This window comes from Cygnus atratus, chromosome 4, assembly GCF_013377495.2.
Source record: "Cygnus atratus isolate AKBS03 ecotype Queensland, Australia chromosome 4, CAtr_DNAZoo_HiC_assembly, whole genome shotgun sequence".
Taxonomy (NCBI): domain Eukaryota; kingdom Metazoa; phylum Chordata; class Aves; order Anseriformes; family Anatidae; genus Cygnus; species Cygnus atratus.
In genome coordinates, this window is record NC_066365.1 from 35,549,724 (window position 1) to 35,566,993 (window position 17,270).

Below are 17,270 nucleotides of genomic sequence, written 5' to 3' on the forward strand. Positions count from 1 at the left end.
TTTCAGATTTTCTAATGTGCTTGATATTCAGAGTGTATTTCTAATTTTTTATTCAATCTAGAAACCTTTTCTTCAGCTTTTCTGACACATTAAAGCAGGGTGAACCATTATGAGCTCTTCACAGAAATCTACGTAATTACACAATGATTCCATTGGCTGCAGGAATGATTGACAGGGTTGGAAGTCCAGCTAAATCATTTTATATTTTTCATGAATGCTTGCCCAACTCATAGAGTCTAAAGAAAGTCCTATGATGCCTCCATGTGTTCTTTTCCAAATGGTCTACTTTTTGAAACAATGCCATGTGCTGTTAGGCTAGGTTTAATCAATAATATAACAGTAGCTTGAGTTTGTGTTTTAGTATGTAAGAATGTCCTTTGGAACCTAAAATGAAATTATTTTCTCAATAAAGAGAAACAAGTCATTTGTAGCCCATTCTATAGGTGAGAACAATCCTTGTGATCTGGCAGTATTATACCTTTGTTTGGCTGGAGGTACTGCAGTTGAGATGTGTGTACAGTAAGCCTTCTCTGACTTAAAGTGCCTTTTTATCATAACTGTCAAGTTTGGAGAGCAAATATTTTCTTGTTTCCCATTTTAAGAGTTCTGCAGTGTAATGGTGCAAGTAGTTTGTATGGACAAGATAGAGGTATTTTTTTAAACAGACTTCAGTATGTGAGATAAGTCGTCATACTTTTTCACCATATGAAAATAACCTGCTGTAAAGCAAGTGAATGAAAAGCTTGCTGTAGGAAATTGCAGGTCACCAAATGGTGCTCATCTTCCTGGTTGCCTTTATACCTCTCCCAAGGCATTTAGGTCATCTGCAGTTCATCTTACCATTATAATATAATCTTTTTATGGTAAGCTTAAGTAGAATTTCAGATTATATTTTCCTATTAGTTTCGGTGGTTTCTGCTGTCAGCCTGTAGTGTAGGGATTTTAGTTATCTCGCTTTGCTGTGTGAACTCTATTAGTGCCAATTCTATGTCGTTTGTTATAAATTATACTTTGGGAAGATGTTGGCCAGACTTTGGAGAATAGTTACTTCTCACGTCCTGTCAAACCTGAGAAGCTGCTAGTGTTTAGTCCCCAAATTAAAGTTGCTGTAGGAGTCAGAACCCCTCTAAAAACAAGCAAAGTTGTAGTGTGCGTTACAGAAGACTCAATGATAGAATACGGTGTATGTGTCTCGGCAGTAACTAGAGATGCAACTGCAAAGGTATAATTTGTTTCCTATTCCAGTAAGAGTTCTCTTCCAGCATTCTTTTGGGGCTTTTTGTGATTTCTGATTTGGAAGGCTTGCTTTTTCATTTAGTTTGTGTAGTTCAGAGAAAACAGAAAGATTTGTGATAGGCCCATACCTTTGCTAGTGCATGGTATTGCTACATGTACTGTTCTTCAAATTATATAAGGACAGTAATAAGCCACATGCTGGATAAGACATACTAATGTTTGGGTTTGAAAGGGAATGATCAGAAATCCTGCTGTGAAGAAGAGTAGCAGACCATGAATGTGCTTTGTTTATGCAGTAGGACAAGTCTGCACACAGGGTAAGGTCCTGACTTTGTGAAACTCAGTAAGCGAGATCCTTGCTTGCTATTTGCCTGTCCTGGAAACCATCCAGGCAGAAGGAATGCTGCTAGAACAGGGTAACTCCGGTGGTTAACAACTGTTACAGGTATCCAGTGATCTGTCGCTGGGCAGTGATGGATAGCCTTATGTGGGATGAAGATATTTTGTCACTGGCAGTCCTACCTAGCAGACTTTGTATCAAACAATGATACTGAGTATTAAATGTTGCTTTAACTCTGTTGTTGTCCCCTTTTTTTCCTGGAACAAAAGCACACTTAACCTTTTCATCAAGACTCCAGTTCTGGAGATGACTTTGCAATATCCTTGCTGGCAACAATGTGGGTCTTCTGCTTTTTGTCAGGCAGTATAGCTGTCTCTTTTTGAATAGCTGTTTATATTGTTTTCAGCTTTTTTTTCTGACCCTTTTGGTTTTGATTCATGTTTTGTAACTGGCTGCTCCCCACCCATAGCAAGCACAGCCATATCCCTGGTGCCATGGTATTTTGGCCAAGCACCACGGACAGGGGCGCTTCTTTACTGATTTCAGACACTCTGTGCTAGAGCAAGGAATTGTCAACCAGGAGAATGCCCAAGCTGGGAAGCTTTTCTCAAAGATAGTTAAGGAAGTTTGGACCATTATTGTAATCTTGTTACTCTGCAGTGTCCACTGATTGTAGTGAGGAGGTTGGACTCCTCTAGACGAAGTTTGGAATTTCTGAAATTCACCTGTTCCAATCTTAGCCTGTTCTCTGTATGTGATGTAAATAAATATAGATACTGAGAAACAAGGAGATGCGAACTTGTCGTAGTAGTGCTGCAAACTAATGAATTAAGGAAGTGTACTGTTTCTGAGTTTCTGGTCAGACATCTCTAATGTGCGTTTTAAATAACTTTTCTCTGAAGATGGAATATAGAGCTGATAATTGCTTTTTATTTAGATTCCTCACTAAATTTCAAGTACTTTGACTAGAAACCCTTCTTCCATATTCTTTTTTCCCATGTAAGAAAAGATGCAGTGCCAACCCCCAATTATTCCTTGAGTTCAAAATTTCGCTTAAAAATACTCAGTCAGCTTTCAGAAAACTACACCTGATGCTAAGAAAAGATTAAGTTTTACTTTCATAGAATTTCAAATGTAGTCTTTCTTGTCTGTTTCTAGGAGGCTGGATCAGTAGATGAAGTCATCACACCAGATTGTTCATTTTGATTGTTATCTGGCTGTTTTGCTAATTGGGCATGGATTTACTTCACCAGGATGCAGACAGTAACTGCTGCTAACACCTGCAATTTACCAGTACTGGAAGTTTTCAAAGCAGGGGAGTAGAATGATCCATTGGTATTTGCTGTTTATTAAGCCTTGTGATTGTTGCCAAGGGGAGGGGGTCAAGTTCAGGAAAGAGGCCTATTCCCACTGGTGCAGCTGGTACTCCTTGTGCCTACCTTCCAAGAGAGGATGTTTTGCAAGTCTGGGATGTTTGCGTGAATCCTTCTTTGCAGGAGGAAGGCTAGTTTAATAACTTAACATCACCATTCCCTACAGATGTCATTGCCTGTGGAGATGATATGAACTACTCATAGTTCTTATGCTTTTGGACATCAACTAGTATACGCTTCTAACTTTGGAAGTTATAGAAAAGATGGCAGTTGTTTTGCTCTTTATGTCCTGGAATGGTAATATATTGGAACAGAGCTTCCCATGCAATTGTGAGAAATGCAGTTATTAAAAAAATATTTTGTGGATATGAATTGTGTGTACAGTGAGATCCACATTAGTTCTATCATCTCTGAAGAACGGAGACCTTCTTGGCCCCACAGCATAAAATCATTCAATATTTTTCTTTCCTTGCTTTAAAATGGTACTTTAAAAGAGAAACATCACTTCTGATGGATTCTAGAATTTCAAAAACAAACAAAAAACCCTAAACATTGGTTATTATGCTGTGGTGTATGCTGCATATAGAAATGTGTTTTTCTTGTTTTGTATACCAGTGTTCAAAAATGAATCTTTATGAAGGGACCTTTTCCTGCCTACAGGGGGACTCAATCAGGAAAGGGTACGTTAAAGAGGCCCTGTATTTTTAGTACTGTCAGTCTGACTTTACCTACTGAAGTAGAGGAAAAGCCATGTCAAAGAAAGTGGCAACAGCTCTATGGAAGGCAGGAACTTGATGAAGTACAGAGCTTTCCTTAAGGGAGCTCAAATATATAAAGCTTAGGAATTTGAAAGCATCTCCTGGGATTATAACCTTTGTCGTGATTAGTCAATCTAAGTTCCATCATAGAAAAGGAATTAGAAAATGCATGTGATTTTTCATGTAAAAGAATTTCTCTCTCTCCACTGGAGTGAGAAAAGGCAAGATAACTTACTAATCAAATTGACATTACACAGCAGAGTGTAAATGATTGATACCTGGTTTGTAGTGACTGATTAAATTGTTACATCTCTTTTTGGTTCATGAAGTTCAAGTAGGAGGATTTGAAGGGAATTCTTAAAGCTTGTTGTTTAGATGTTCTAATTTTGGAATGATTTTTCTGGTATGGATAGCTTAAAACTCCAGTTTACAAATGTGCATCATCAGTGCATGCAAAAACCATCCTCTAATACAATGGGGGAATTTTTCTTAGACTTGATGCAAGTGTTCTCCAGTGTATCCTAGTCATAATACTATAAACAAATTGCAGTCCTACCTCTGGCAGATGGGAACAGTTTGCAGATAGTGTCCCGTATTTGCTGTGGGTGAGAATGAGAGTTAGATAACTGATCTTTCTAAATTAGTATTTTTACAGTTATCTGAATTAAAAAAAAAAAGTGATAAAATTGTGGCTTGATAGCAAGTATAGGATAGTATAGGAAACTGCAAATTTAGATTTCTTCAATGCTTTTGAAGTAACATGATAATACTATTGTAGAATGGTAATAGTGAATAGTATTAGTAGTTTTGAAGGAGCATTGGTTTGTTTGTAGTCTGTGCAGATACTCTATGCTGTTGAACCAATATCCCAAGTCAAAGTCCCCATCAAATTTTGCCTTTATTGTCTGGGTGATGTTTGAGGACTAACTGTAAGAGGGAACTGAGGTATAAGACAAGATTCCAGTGTGCAATGTGGCTTTGATGCCAACAGGTAAGCATAGATGCGACTGTAGTATAGTGTCTTGACTCTGTATCCTGATCTCCAACCCCTTGCTCACATAGCAATGAAGCATGTTAAATCAGACTTCCTGAAGAGACTTCCTAGTTAAAACTGTTCTCCCACTTATACTGCAAAGTAGCAGGCTGAAGATCTGCTAATACTTATGTTTTCACGTGAATCTATATGCTTTTTCACAGAAACTGATTTGATACTCAGTTTGACCTGACTGAAACTTGTAATTGTGATGTTCATTGAGACCAGATTACTTGAGAAGGCTTGGTAGTTTTGTTTACATCAATTAGTTCTGTCTAGAATTGATTTGCACTGGTATAATTTACATCTGCCTAGAAGAACCCAAGGTAAAGTTCCATACACACTCATGTATAAAGTTCCTTCTGTTAAAGCAAAATAGAGCACTCCCCCTTCCAGGCCTTAAAACCTCTTCTCACTTGTTGATCAGTTTCAGTAAGGCCTTTGTTATATTGACTCAACTTTTTTCGGTAATGTTTTTCTGAAAAACTATTTGTTTTCAGTGATGCTTTAACATGGATGAAATAGATGTTAGAGGTTTAATATACTGTGTATACTTCTCTGTTATTCATCAAGGTTATTGCTTTATGGAATACGTATTTCGTTATTGATCATTCTGGGGATTGTCTCCTGTTCTCTGGAGTTCCCAGATAGTTTCAGTAGGCTGTTCAACTTTTGTAGTGAACTGTATAACATCCAAACTGGTAGAACAGAGCCATGAAAGATTGCCAGTTTTCCATGATAGTTAGCCTCTTCTTGATACCCATGAAGGATTTGTTCAGGGAAAACCTGAATAACGAAGAACAGTTTACTACTAATGGACTATCCTCTTTACTGTGCCTAGTTAGTACAAATGAAGAATCTCTACTTTGCAAGAAACAAATTCCGTATGAGAATATAATAATAAAAGGTCTATGAGACTAAGGTCTATTACTCTTCATCTTCACACACTTAGCTGGCAGCATGGCCACACTGTTGACCTACAGAAATTCTAGCTAGAACTGTGGAATGTTCATCTTTTTTTTTTTTTTTTTTTTTTTTTACCCCCCTCCTTCTGCAGCTGATTTCCCTCCGTTTCCCTCCTCCCCTCCACACACCCACCCACCCACCCCCCTTAGACCTTCTGTTGTGCTGGTGGCTTTTGTGAAAGCATTTTATGTAGCCTTTAACCCTTCATGCTACATATAGCATCTCTTTGTTTCTTTTAAACCACTACTTTACTTTTTTTTCCTTTTTAATGCTTGGATAGAGCAGAGAGGCTGATCTGTCTCTTTGACTGCATTACCAAATTTTAGGAGCTTCTAGGGAGATGAATTAAGTGTCTGTGTTCTTTAGTTCCTAGGAATTAGTCCAAATGTGTATATTTAGGTACAATAGATCATATGTATTTAAAACAGTAGCCCCCCTTCATTCCTTGAAATTCAAGCTGTAATCAAACTTGTGCTATCAGGCTGAGGGGAGAAAAGCATGTTTTTCTTTTACATGCCCAAAATGTAGTGAAAATCCCTGTGGACAGTTGTGTTTACAAGGGTAACTGTCTGCATTCAATTGTGGGTTATAAAAGTGCTTGCTTGAATAAATAGACTGAGCTATCAGACAGAACAACCAATAGTTCGTTGGACTAATTGACCTTGTCAGTAGAACAGAAACACTTGCAAATAAAATTCCCATTGCCAGCAAAGTTGCAATGAAAACCCCTGAAGAAACTGTGTATATCCTCTAACTATCTTGGAATGTAATGATTCAAGCAGCAGACATGCGGGGGGATGGGGGGGAGGCATCGTTAACTAAGAAAGTTTTATATATCAACATTTTTCAGCGATCTCTTTCATAGCATGAGATTATATGCATTCCTAAAATCATTGAGTAGTTCACTTTCTCTATTCAGAATTGTTTTCCAACAATTGTTGTTACTTTTACCGTATCTCGAGTCCCCTTGTATTATTTGTTTTGCTGGTCTGCTTTTATTATAACGTACCCTTTTCAGAAAAGGCAAAGATGTTTGGCTAGTAACCACAGCATGTTGTAATGAGGGTGGAGTATGTTTGTCATTCTACAGTAATAGCTGACTTACATAAATGCCAGTGTCTATAACCACTCATACTGTGGCAGTTTATCTTTTTGAATATATTCAAATTGCGTAACAATGGAAAAGAATCACAGTAAATAACAGAATATCTGACTTTCCAATTGAAAGGATGCTAGAACTGTTATTTTACTTTACCAGTGATGAGTCATGTATCTCTTTATAAAAAAAAAAAAAGACATATTTCACTCTAGCAACAAATATTCACAAATGAATTAGTCATATATCCAACATTTCCTTTAAAAGTTGGATAATGTCACACAGGTGGAAGTAGAATTATAAAAAAAAAAAAAAAGCAACAGTGGAAGACATAACAGGTTTCGCTGTGTACCATAAAAAGATTACTTTGGTTAGAAAACAAAACAGGAAAGATGGCATTTGGGGAAAAAAAAAAAATGGAAAAACAGTCTAGTTAGCTGCTAAATAAACTTTAGAGATGAAGGTTTAAAAAAAGCACCAAGATTTGTAAAAAGGGGGATAGTGTATTTCACCTTAAGTAAGGGACAATGTGTAATAAGGGATTTTGTGGTTTTACAGCTCGGTGCATGTGTTTGAAAGCTGTTCTCTCAGCAACGTGGGTGGCAGGTTATGCTACCATATAATGTATTGTAGTTGGCTCTCCACACTTGTCAGGGTTAGCGTTCAACCATTCGGAAAATTTTCCCATTGTTCTATCATGTGAACCAAGGCTAGTGTTGAATTCCCAATAACCTTCTGCAGGAAAAAGAGGTTTAATTAGAAAGTTTGAAATTTGATTACTTCTGTTATTGTCTTAATGTACTTCATGATAATTTAGGTGTTTATCTGGAAATGTGATCAATTTTTTCTCAGAAAGCTGAAAAACCAAACTTAACACTGTACTGCAGTTGCTTCAACACTTCTAAAAGAAAACTTGTATACTCAATTCTGTCTTTCTTCAGCATTAACACTCTATTTCCATCTTAAACATGTTTGCTTTAGATGGATCATAGCTTTTGGCAGCTACCGCATTTTTAGCAAATAATACTGTTTCTAGTAAGAGTTGCAAAAAAAAAAAAATCTTTGTGTGAGGTCCTTGTAAACTGAACCTTGGGAACGTTATGTTATTTCTGCATTTTCCCTTCTTTTGTGCTTCTTCTCTATTTGTGACATGGTTATAAATTACATCGTTTGAACCAGAGAATTAAAAGCATTTTATTTAGTGATTCCAGTAATTTAAAAGAGAATGTTTTTTATACGTGTATTTTTTCTTTTTACCTGTTATTTCAGAGGCTGGCACACAGAAATAAGCAATTATGGTATTGAAATTCCATTGTGCCAGCACCTCCAGGGCATAATCCAAAAAAAAAAAAAAAAAAAAAAAAAACCGCCTGCTGGGTTGTATGCAGTATGCTTGTGTGAACATCAGTGTCTGCTGTTCACACATCATTTTTTACTGAAAGTTCCTGTTGGAATAAAGGTTCTGTGTTTGGAGAGTGCACTTTATTTGATATGTTGGTCAATGGTTTTTCAAAGTTTGTAGGCATTTGTGATTACAGTTTACCAATGTTGGCTCACAAGATACTTGCAGATAATCATTAATGCTTCAGAATTAAGAAAAGCAGATACTAGGTTCTGGCAATACAAATGAATATAGCAAGAAAGAGCTTGATGCTCTTCACAACTACATTTAAATATTCTGTTTGGAGACAGAACATGGGAGTAAGGAGACAGGTGGGTGGAGGGGTAGATGACAGCATGACAGAAAAGACTCAAATACTTAGTTAACCTGCTTCAATATTTTAACCCCTTTAGTTCCTCTCTTTTTCCCCCCTTTTTTTTAATGCAAGAGTGTTGGCTAGTTGACATTTTAAAGTAGTATGTGTACATGTAGCATTACAACTGAGATGGGTTTGGGTATTCAGGATCAGGTAGAATGTCTTCTTGATGCTGGATCATAGAATCACAGAATGGTTTGGGTTGAAGGGACCTTAAAGCCCATCCAGTTCCAACCCCCTGCCATGGGCAGGGACACCTCCCACCAGACCAGGTTGCCCAAAGCCCCATCCAGCCTGGCCTTGAACACCTCCAGGGATGGGGCACCCACAGCTTCTCTGGTCCAGTGCCTCACCACCCTCTGAGTGAAGAATTGCTTCCTAATCTCTAATCTAAATCTTACCTCATTTAGTTTAAGACCGTTCCCACTTGTTCTATCACTATCTGGCCATGCAAAAAATTGCTCTGCATCTGTTTTATATATGTATGTTTCATAACATACACGGGAACACCCCTGCTCCTCCTTCACTGCCTGTCTTTTCTGAAAAACTTGTATCCCTTGATTGCAGTGTATCAGGTCACCCCTTTCAGTTGATCAGGATTCATTTTAACTGTAGCTTATAAGATATTTCTAATAGTATTCATTTGCAAACTGTAGTGTGTAGCAATATTGATTTTTCTCATTTGTTTTTAAGGGAGAGATTATTACAATTTCTAGTCTTCTGCTAGGTTTGTAAAATTTAAGATAAAAGGAAGTTATGCTAAACCAGATTTTAAGGTTCAAGGTGGGTAAAATGTTAGTTTACCTTGATATTCAAGATGATTATCCATTTGCCTGACCAACTACTGCTTAAGTCCTTCTACGAGTATAATTACCAGTGACAAATGATTTTGATGTATGTTAACCAAAAGCATAACTTCTACACTGGTAATCTATCAAAAAAAAAAAAATCAGACTGACTTCACTGTTCCCTGTCCCCCCCTCCTTCCTACAATGTTTTAAGATCACGTCATGACCACAGAGCTACATATGTCTCTTTCCTTCAGTGAAGTAAGTGCAGAAGTGTATGCATGTCTTTACTTTTTCCTATTATTAATAAGGTAATAGATTACTTCTCTTAGGTATAGATGAAATCTTTTTCGGATTGAAGCATAATACTCTTCTACTCAGGTGTGACATTCTGTGTTGAGGAAATCGTGTAGGAGTTTGTTACTGAACTGTATCATGTTTTGTGAACAAATGTGCTGTAATCCATTGCAGAAATTAGGTCAGCAAGTTCTTGGGGGAAAGAAGTAATTAAAAAAAAAAAAATCTTGCATCTTTTTTCAGCTTTCCTTGCTTGTAAATATCTGGAGGGAAGTTTCAAGTAATACTTTTAATTGTGTGTCTCCCTAAGGTGGAATTGCTTTGTGGATTGTAATTTTTTTTGTTGTTGGGTGTTTGAAGAGGTTCCCGGTCATGTAGGCTTCAAGGTTTCAGTTAAGGAAAAAATAAATCTTTGTTTTCTTTGTTTGCCTGCTGTGTGGTGTATTGTTTGGGGGGGGGAAGCATGTGGGAGAATATGATGAATATTTTGAGAGGAGTGCAGACACCTGACTTTATCCCAGTTAATCAGCAGAGCAAGAAGGTAGGTGCCACTGAAGAAATTGTCTGGAGCAAGGGACCTTTCTTTCATCTCCAGGGAGCATGCTAGAGAGAAGATACTGGAGTAGCACGTTCTGGTATCAGCAGACCTCTATTTGAAAGGGAAGTTCTGCTTTTCTGTAGCATGGACATTACTAAAGACAGCTGTTCACCTGTTTTGTTTTCTTCTCTTAACACATTCTGCAACAGTCTTTTTTCCTGTCCTTGAAGTTCCCCAGTTGTCCAAAGTTATCTGCTCTGGTTTTGGATCCCATATGTGAAAGAACTTTTTGGGTGTCCAAGGTTGAAGCATCTTCTTTGAAAGATCTTAACCACAGTTTTTTTGTGTCAAAGATGATACTAAGACCATGCTTGCTTACTTTCACTTTTATTTTTGAAATGGAGAGGTTGTTAGCCAGTTGGGAATATTTTTCAGTGGTATTTGAGCTATTTTTTTCCCCACAAACTGTAGATAAGGATTGAGAGGATAAAGTCAGTGAATTATAAATAATCAGCTTTGATTTACCTGATTGTCTTTGCAGGCTTAATTGTGGGAAGTAATCATTGGAATGAGTACTAGATGATTTCAAATAGTGAAAAGTGATGAGGAAAAAAAAAGTGTAGAAAAGTGAAGACAAAGATTGATGCTGATCCTCCCATGTGCTACTACAAACCCAGCATAGAAATTCTTTGTAGAAGAAAAAACAGCAGTTGACATTTAATTTGTGTTAAGCATAAGAAAAGATATGAAAGGAATAGGAACTTTTAAAGTTTGCTAAGCACTGAGAAAGTCTTGTGGTGTAGTCTCAACTGGTGCTGGAGGTTACCACACCTTATTTTTTAAGTAGCCAACTTGTAGGCAACCACAGCTGGGAACACCCTGTGACTCTCCTTAACAGTTCATCAATGGGCTGAGGAGAAGTGGCACCAATGCGGAAGAAATTAGGAGCCAGTTTGTCCACCACTTATTTTCTAGCCTGTGTGTGGCTTCTGTGTTATAAGCATCTTTATTTGTATCAGTACAAATTCACTGTGGTTTCGCTACTTGTAGTGGTATTTCCTTGTGGCAAAGACATCGAAGCATAAGATTTAAACGGAGCAAAAGCCAACAGAAAACATGTGGCATGTGTCATGCTTTGTGTCAGGCCAACAGCGAAACAAATAACCAAACATTTCCATAAATTCACAAGTACTGTTAATATATGTAAACACTAGTAAGAATATATTATTCTGTATTTATAAGCATGCAAACAGACTTTTTCTTAAAATGAAGTTAGATCCACAAATATATCCCATACAGGTATATGAGGAGTTTTTTATCATTAAAATTATATTTGTATCTTTATTCCTGAAACTTAACATTTTGATGGCAAACATGGAAAGCTGAGATTCTCAGCATCATTAGAAAAGTAGTTTTATAACCTGACTTCAGGCAAAAATTTACACAAAGGAATGTTGTTCACATGACAAAGTCATCCTTGAAGTTCAGAAGTAAATGCTACTTATACCTAGCAAATGATAAATATTCAGACAAAATAGTTCCTGAGCAAGGACTTCAATTGCTCTAGCGCTATCTTCATGATAATCCTTTGCAGAGTTAGGTCTTTCTCCCTTGATTGCCCGAATGTTATTTTTGTTGGGAGACCTGTGTCTTCAAGGAGCTTAGGTCAAAATAATGCTAGATAGTGCCTACATAGAATTCTTTGAAGTTCTTTGGGCGGGGGGGGGGGGGGGGGGGGGGGGGGGGGGCGGGGAAAGGCAGCAAGTATGTTTTTATCCCATTCCCTGTCTCAAGTAGACCATGGAAATGTTTCTACAGATCTAAAGTGTAATTTATTTCTTTCTGAGGGCTGCTCTCCATCTTATTCTGTCATAAGATAACAGAGATCAAGCATTTGAATCAGAAAAACCTTTCCCAGGATTTTTCTGTTTTCTGTAGAAACACACAAAAGAGTGTGGCATGAGAGAGATAATGTGAGCATGTGTGTCTAGCTTGAGGGCCTGTGTTCTCTAGACTTCTTAATCCACTTCCTAAAGTAGGTTTATCTCATACTCCTATTTTATTTCAGAATGAATTCTGGAATGTTTTCTGTCTCATCTTAAAGGAATGTTAACAAATACAGTTTTTATTGAGGTTCTTTATGAACACTGTTCTCAGTCTTGAGTGAACTATGAGATTTTAGCCCCTAATTCTTTTTATGCCTTTAACTTTTTTAATTTCTTCTTTCCCCCTTTATCTCTTTGGTCAAATTCAACTGTGTATGGAGGATTTTTTTGGTTATTTTTACTAGCAAATGCAGAAAATCCTTGTTCTTCTCTTATGCTGTTTTTTATTTTTACTTCTTAGCAAAGATTAACCTATCAGATGTTACAGAGGCTAACTAGTGAGGTTAAAACTAAGTTGTTGGTTTTTTTTGTCTTGCTTGGAAAGCAGTTGCAGTTCCTTATTGGGGTAATGACTTAAACTACTGAAGTAGGCTTCCATTTGTGTTGTAAAAGTCACTGTGTCTAATGGAGAGGTTTTCATAAATAGGCTTTGGGTAAACCTAGCACTGCTGGTTTAAGAACTTCTGTTGTGGAGTTGTTAGCCTTTTTTTCTTGTTTGTATTGTCTGTCATGAGGAGATAGATTTACTTGCATAGAATTAAATTAAGCAGAGGACCATATGTACGAACAGGTCTTTATGACATGCACTAAGACACACGACTTGCAATCTGATTCCATCAGCTTGTTACTGACTTTACCTCTGTAAGCAGTAAGATGATGTCCAACAGTAGCTCTAGTTTTAGGACTTAGTAGGCCTATTGGTAAGCAAGTTTTCAATTATGTCACTTCTGGGTTTTGTTGTACCCATATGCCCCCTCATTCTTCAGGAGCACACATGATGTAATTCTATTTCCATTCTCATACATTTGATCTTAAAGAGCTTGCATTCTTACATCTCTTGAATGTAAGACTATGCAAGACTCCTGTTAGTAGACATGCTGTTGCAGTAAGATAGCATTAACCCAACCGAATATGTCCATCTGAATATCTTTTTGAGCTCTGCCTTTTCAGAGTGAATGGCTACTTGAGGACTCTTCAACTTCTAGAAAGAAGTCAAGAAATAGAGTTAATCTATATTGAGTGAAGCAGAGTCTGAAGTTTGACTTCCACGTTACACAATGAAACACAGCCTTGCATTTTACTGGACACCCTTTCATATGGATTTGTAAGAAAGCCCAAGCAGAAGGTTAAAAACTCTACTGTATTTGTTCTGGTACACTAAAGAAAAAGAAATTTTATGTGGACTTAAAATTAAATGCTTCCATTGGGCAACAGTCCTGATTCCAACTTTGCAAATTTATGGAAGTGTATTCTGGCTCATATAAAACTACCCAGCTGAACTTCTGTGACAGATGCATTATTTCTTCTCCTTTAAAGTTCATTCATATGAAAATATATCTCCAGTTAGACGTGTTTATGAATTTGGGATCCTTCTCAGATGAGACATAGTGTTGCCTTTTTAAATTTACACAAATAGTTTTCACAACAGTCTCTTGCATTTGTTTCCAATGAGCAAATATTCCTTGAGTTTAATGTTACATCTACTCTGGATCCTGTGAAATGTTAACCCTGCATTTGCTTATTAAAATCTGGCATGTTATAACGAATTTGGGTAATGTTTCAGTTTATTGGGTTTTGCCCCACTCACTATCACTGAGTATCTGTCTCTATCAGTACTAGAGTCTTTATCCAGATACAAGAAAGGTTTACTTGCTTGTATACCGTACTTGTGCAGTATTTGGCAATTACCTGCATAGGTTTAGGGTCTTTAAATCCTCTCTTTTAGGAGAGGCAACCCTTTTTTCATTTTTTATTTCCTTTGAAACAGATACTGCTCAGGAAAAAAAAAATCCTGTAGACCCAGGAGAAATGCTTTTGTATAACCCCATTTTTTCTTGTTTTTTTTTTTTTTTTTCAAAGCAGCATATTCTTTACTAGTGAGACATTATGTAAGTTTTTTTTTCTTATTTGCTAGCACTCAGGTATAACTTATTGCATTAGAAATATAGTTCTCTTCAATGTGTAAAAAGAGCCCTTTACAGTGAGGGGAATGGTTTTCTTTTGTGTTAGATGGACCTTCTCTCTTCCGTACCTATAGAGGGTTTTTGAGAGCTGGCAGCTGTCTTCTGCTACAACCACTGACTTTAAAAATATTGTTTCCCATTAGTCATTTTCAAAAGTGTTTCAGCATTCTGTGGGGTGCAAAGTATAAAGTGTAGTCAGTAGGATATCTCTTCTAAGTTATTCAGATTGATTTGATATAGGATTAATTCAGTGTGACTAGTTTTCAGACACTTAGAGCTTTATTATCATTTCATAATTTGATTTTTTTCAAATACTTTCTTTGTATAATTTAACTGTGGCTATGTCTAGACATATTTCCTGGGTATGGCTAAACAATTTTGAAGGTAAAGTATGAGCTGATTTTTTTTGCACTTTCACACAAACAAAATATGATTCCTTTATATATGGAAATGGAAACTGCAGACATGGGATGTACAGCTTTTCAAACCTCTGCACCTTTGCAAGAGTAGTTATTTCCCAGTAGTATTTTCAGTCATCTTACCTTCCATTTGTAATGGATTTGTGCAGTGCATTCTTGCAGTCCATTTATATTGTTTTCTCCTTGTGTTATTTGGTAGAACTAAAGTTTCAGACTACCCAGCAGTTCTGGTTTGGAAAAATTGATAGGACCTCTGCCTTTATGCTCTTCTGTCCCCTGGTTTCTCATAAAAACCTTAATTTTGTCTGCCTTTTAAGGTAATCTTTTATATGGCTATCTTTTAATGTGTAACTATTGTAGAAGTTTCTTTTAAAATGCTTGTTTTTGTTTGATGCTTACAGGAAACTCCGCATATTTTATTCTTTCTTAGAGGGTTCTGTGGTGTTCTGTTACTCCTCATGGAAGGCAGCTGCTGATACTAATCACCTTCTTGTTCTATTCACCAGTCAGCAGTCTCATTTGTAGTGTAAATTCACCTGAATTTCAGGGTGTTTTTTAGTATATTTGCTGTCTAGTCCTTTGCTGTAATATATTCCACTGCTCTTGTTCAGTGTTTTCTGTCCTCTTTATATATTTGTCTGCTCTTTCATTTTCTGTTATACTATTTCCTGGTTTCCCCTACCTCCTTTCAGAAGATGGTTGAAGTGCTATTATCTTCCCTGAGAGCAGCCTGTCATCCTGAAACAGTAGGAGATGATGTCCCTATTTTAGATGATTGCTACACTGGAGAGTGACTAAAGCTTTTAGATCATACTACAGTAATTGGAGAAGTCATGATGTGTGTGTGTGTGTGTGTGGTTTTTTGGGGGGGTGGGGGGGTGGGGACGGACCTCAAATTCATGACAAATATAAGAATCTTATTTAAAGGAGTAGTAATATATCCTCTTAGCTAACTGATAACTGTCTATTTTCTTTGTTCTGGAAACCTTAGCTCCATACTTAACCAGATGTTTTTTGGTAGTTTTGTCACAAATGGGGCTATGACTTCAAAGTTTGCATGCAGAAAGTGTAGTTTATCAGAATGAATTTGGGAAAATGTACAGGGTTTTTTGTTCTTGTTTTTTGGGGGGACTGGAAGGGAGAGTTGCGTGTGGAAAGTGGTCTCTCTTTTCTTTCTGTATTCTGATTGGGTAAAAGTTTTCAAAGGAAACTAGAAGCGTTTTCAAAGAAACTCTTCTAGGAATCACATTTGCCATGTTTATGCAATAGTTTTCTCAGTTTTTGCAGTGATTGATCCTTTAAACAACTGTCAGAGAATCTCTGAGTTCTGCATCATCACACAGCGTGCCAAAAATATGATTGTCATATCATGTGGTTCTAGTGTGCTGGGTACCTGCTTACTAGGATACTTACCTGTTACCTTGTTAGTTTCAGCTCTTCTTTAGTTACTTGTCTGTAAAATGAAAAAATGTTGCAGTGAAATAATCTTTTAGGGCTGTCCTAAAAGGTACAAGATGTTTGATTTTACTAAATGTTTGATTTGCACCCCTTTCTAGAAGTGCCGAGCAGGCTGTATATTTTCTATTATTTTTGCATTTTTTATGTGTATGGTTTCCTACCTCCCATCCGCATCTTTCATACTCTGAGCTACTGATAATTTTAGTTGGATAGTACCCTGTTTAAAAATAAAATAAAATTTCCCTGTTCTCTCTCTCAGAACGCTGGAATTCTGGAAAGTTTAAAGACTTGCAGCAACCATAGCTTTTCCAATCATTCATTTTTACAACCAGACTGTTCAGGTGCAGTCTGTTCCAGTATGTCTGCAGCTTAGACTTTAAACAACTTAGGTACCAGAAGTAGGCAAACTGAAGCAGAAAGTTTGTTTTGGGCTGCGTTACCTATTTTTTACACTGTCAGCCTAGTGCTCTAGAGCACAAGCTCAAGAATTTTTTGTTGCTTTTTTTTCAGCTTCAGCATATTATCTGCCAAGCTCAAGGGAACTAACTGAGATTCACATTGGAGCCAAGTCACTGTAGGTCTGAAGGATCTTCTCTGGTACCAAGAGTCTTCTCAAAGTTTAATAGCAGTGCACCTGCAAAGGTATGGCATTCCTGTCTACTGTGACACAGCTGGTAAATGAGAAGTAGGTCCCAGCAGGAGAATGTTAATGAGCTCAGGATGTGCTTGTTCTCTCCTTTCTACACTCTTGATTGATCCATAAATGAATTTTGAAGAACATTTTTTGTTAAACAAGAGACCTGAAACGAGTTGTTGTGACTGATTTCAGTTAGAGACAGGGTTCTGGCTAGAGCAAAGGGTGAAAGAGGGAAATCTGTTTGAGCTGAAACCATACTATCCTTAGATGGCTTGCTCTGGAGTTTTAAGCTTTACATACAAATCTCTATGCTAGGCTGTGTTGTCACTGTTTTTCCTGATTTGATCGCTTTGCTTTCCAAAGGGACATGGAGAAGGCTTTAATATTTTCTTAGGTTCCAATGGACAGGATGATTACCGCATAAAACATGTGAAATGAGGCACTTTTTCTCTAATGAAAACTGATTTATGAATGTATCACATATAAGCTCTATGATGGAAAAGTT

The 17,270-nt window shown here is 37.1% G+C and overlaps 1 protein-coding gene across 5 annotated transcripts in view; it reads left to right on the top strand.

The window, feature by feature from the left end:
- ANAPC10 (anaphase promoting complex subunit 10) overlaps window positions 1–17,270 on the top strand; it is a 176,601-nt gene that overhangs the window by 10,490 nt on the left and 148,841 nt on the right. For 2 of the 5 annotated variants that reach the window (XR_004779067.2, XR_004779077.1), the window contains exon 5: window positions 16,639–16,770. The exons of the other annotated variants lie outside the window; for them this stretch is intronic. The gene's annotated coding sequence lies outside the window, so the exon portion shown is untranslated. The remainder of the gene's footprint in view (window positions 1–16,638; window positions 16,771–17,270) is intronic. 5 annotated transcript variants of the gene reach the window in all.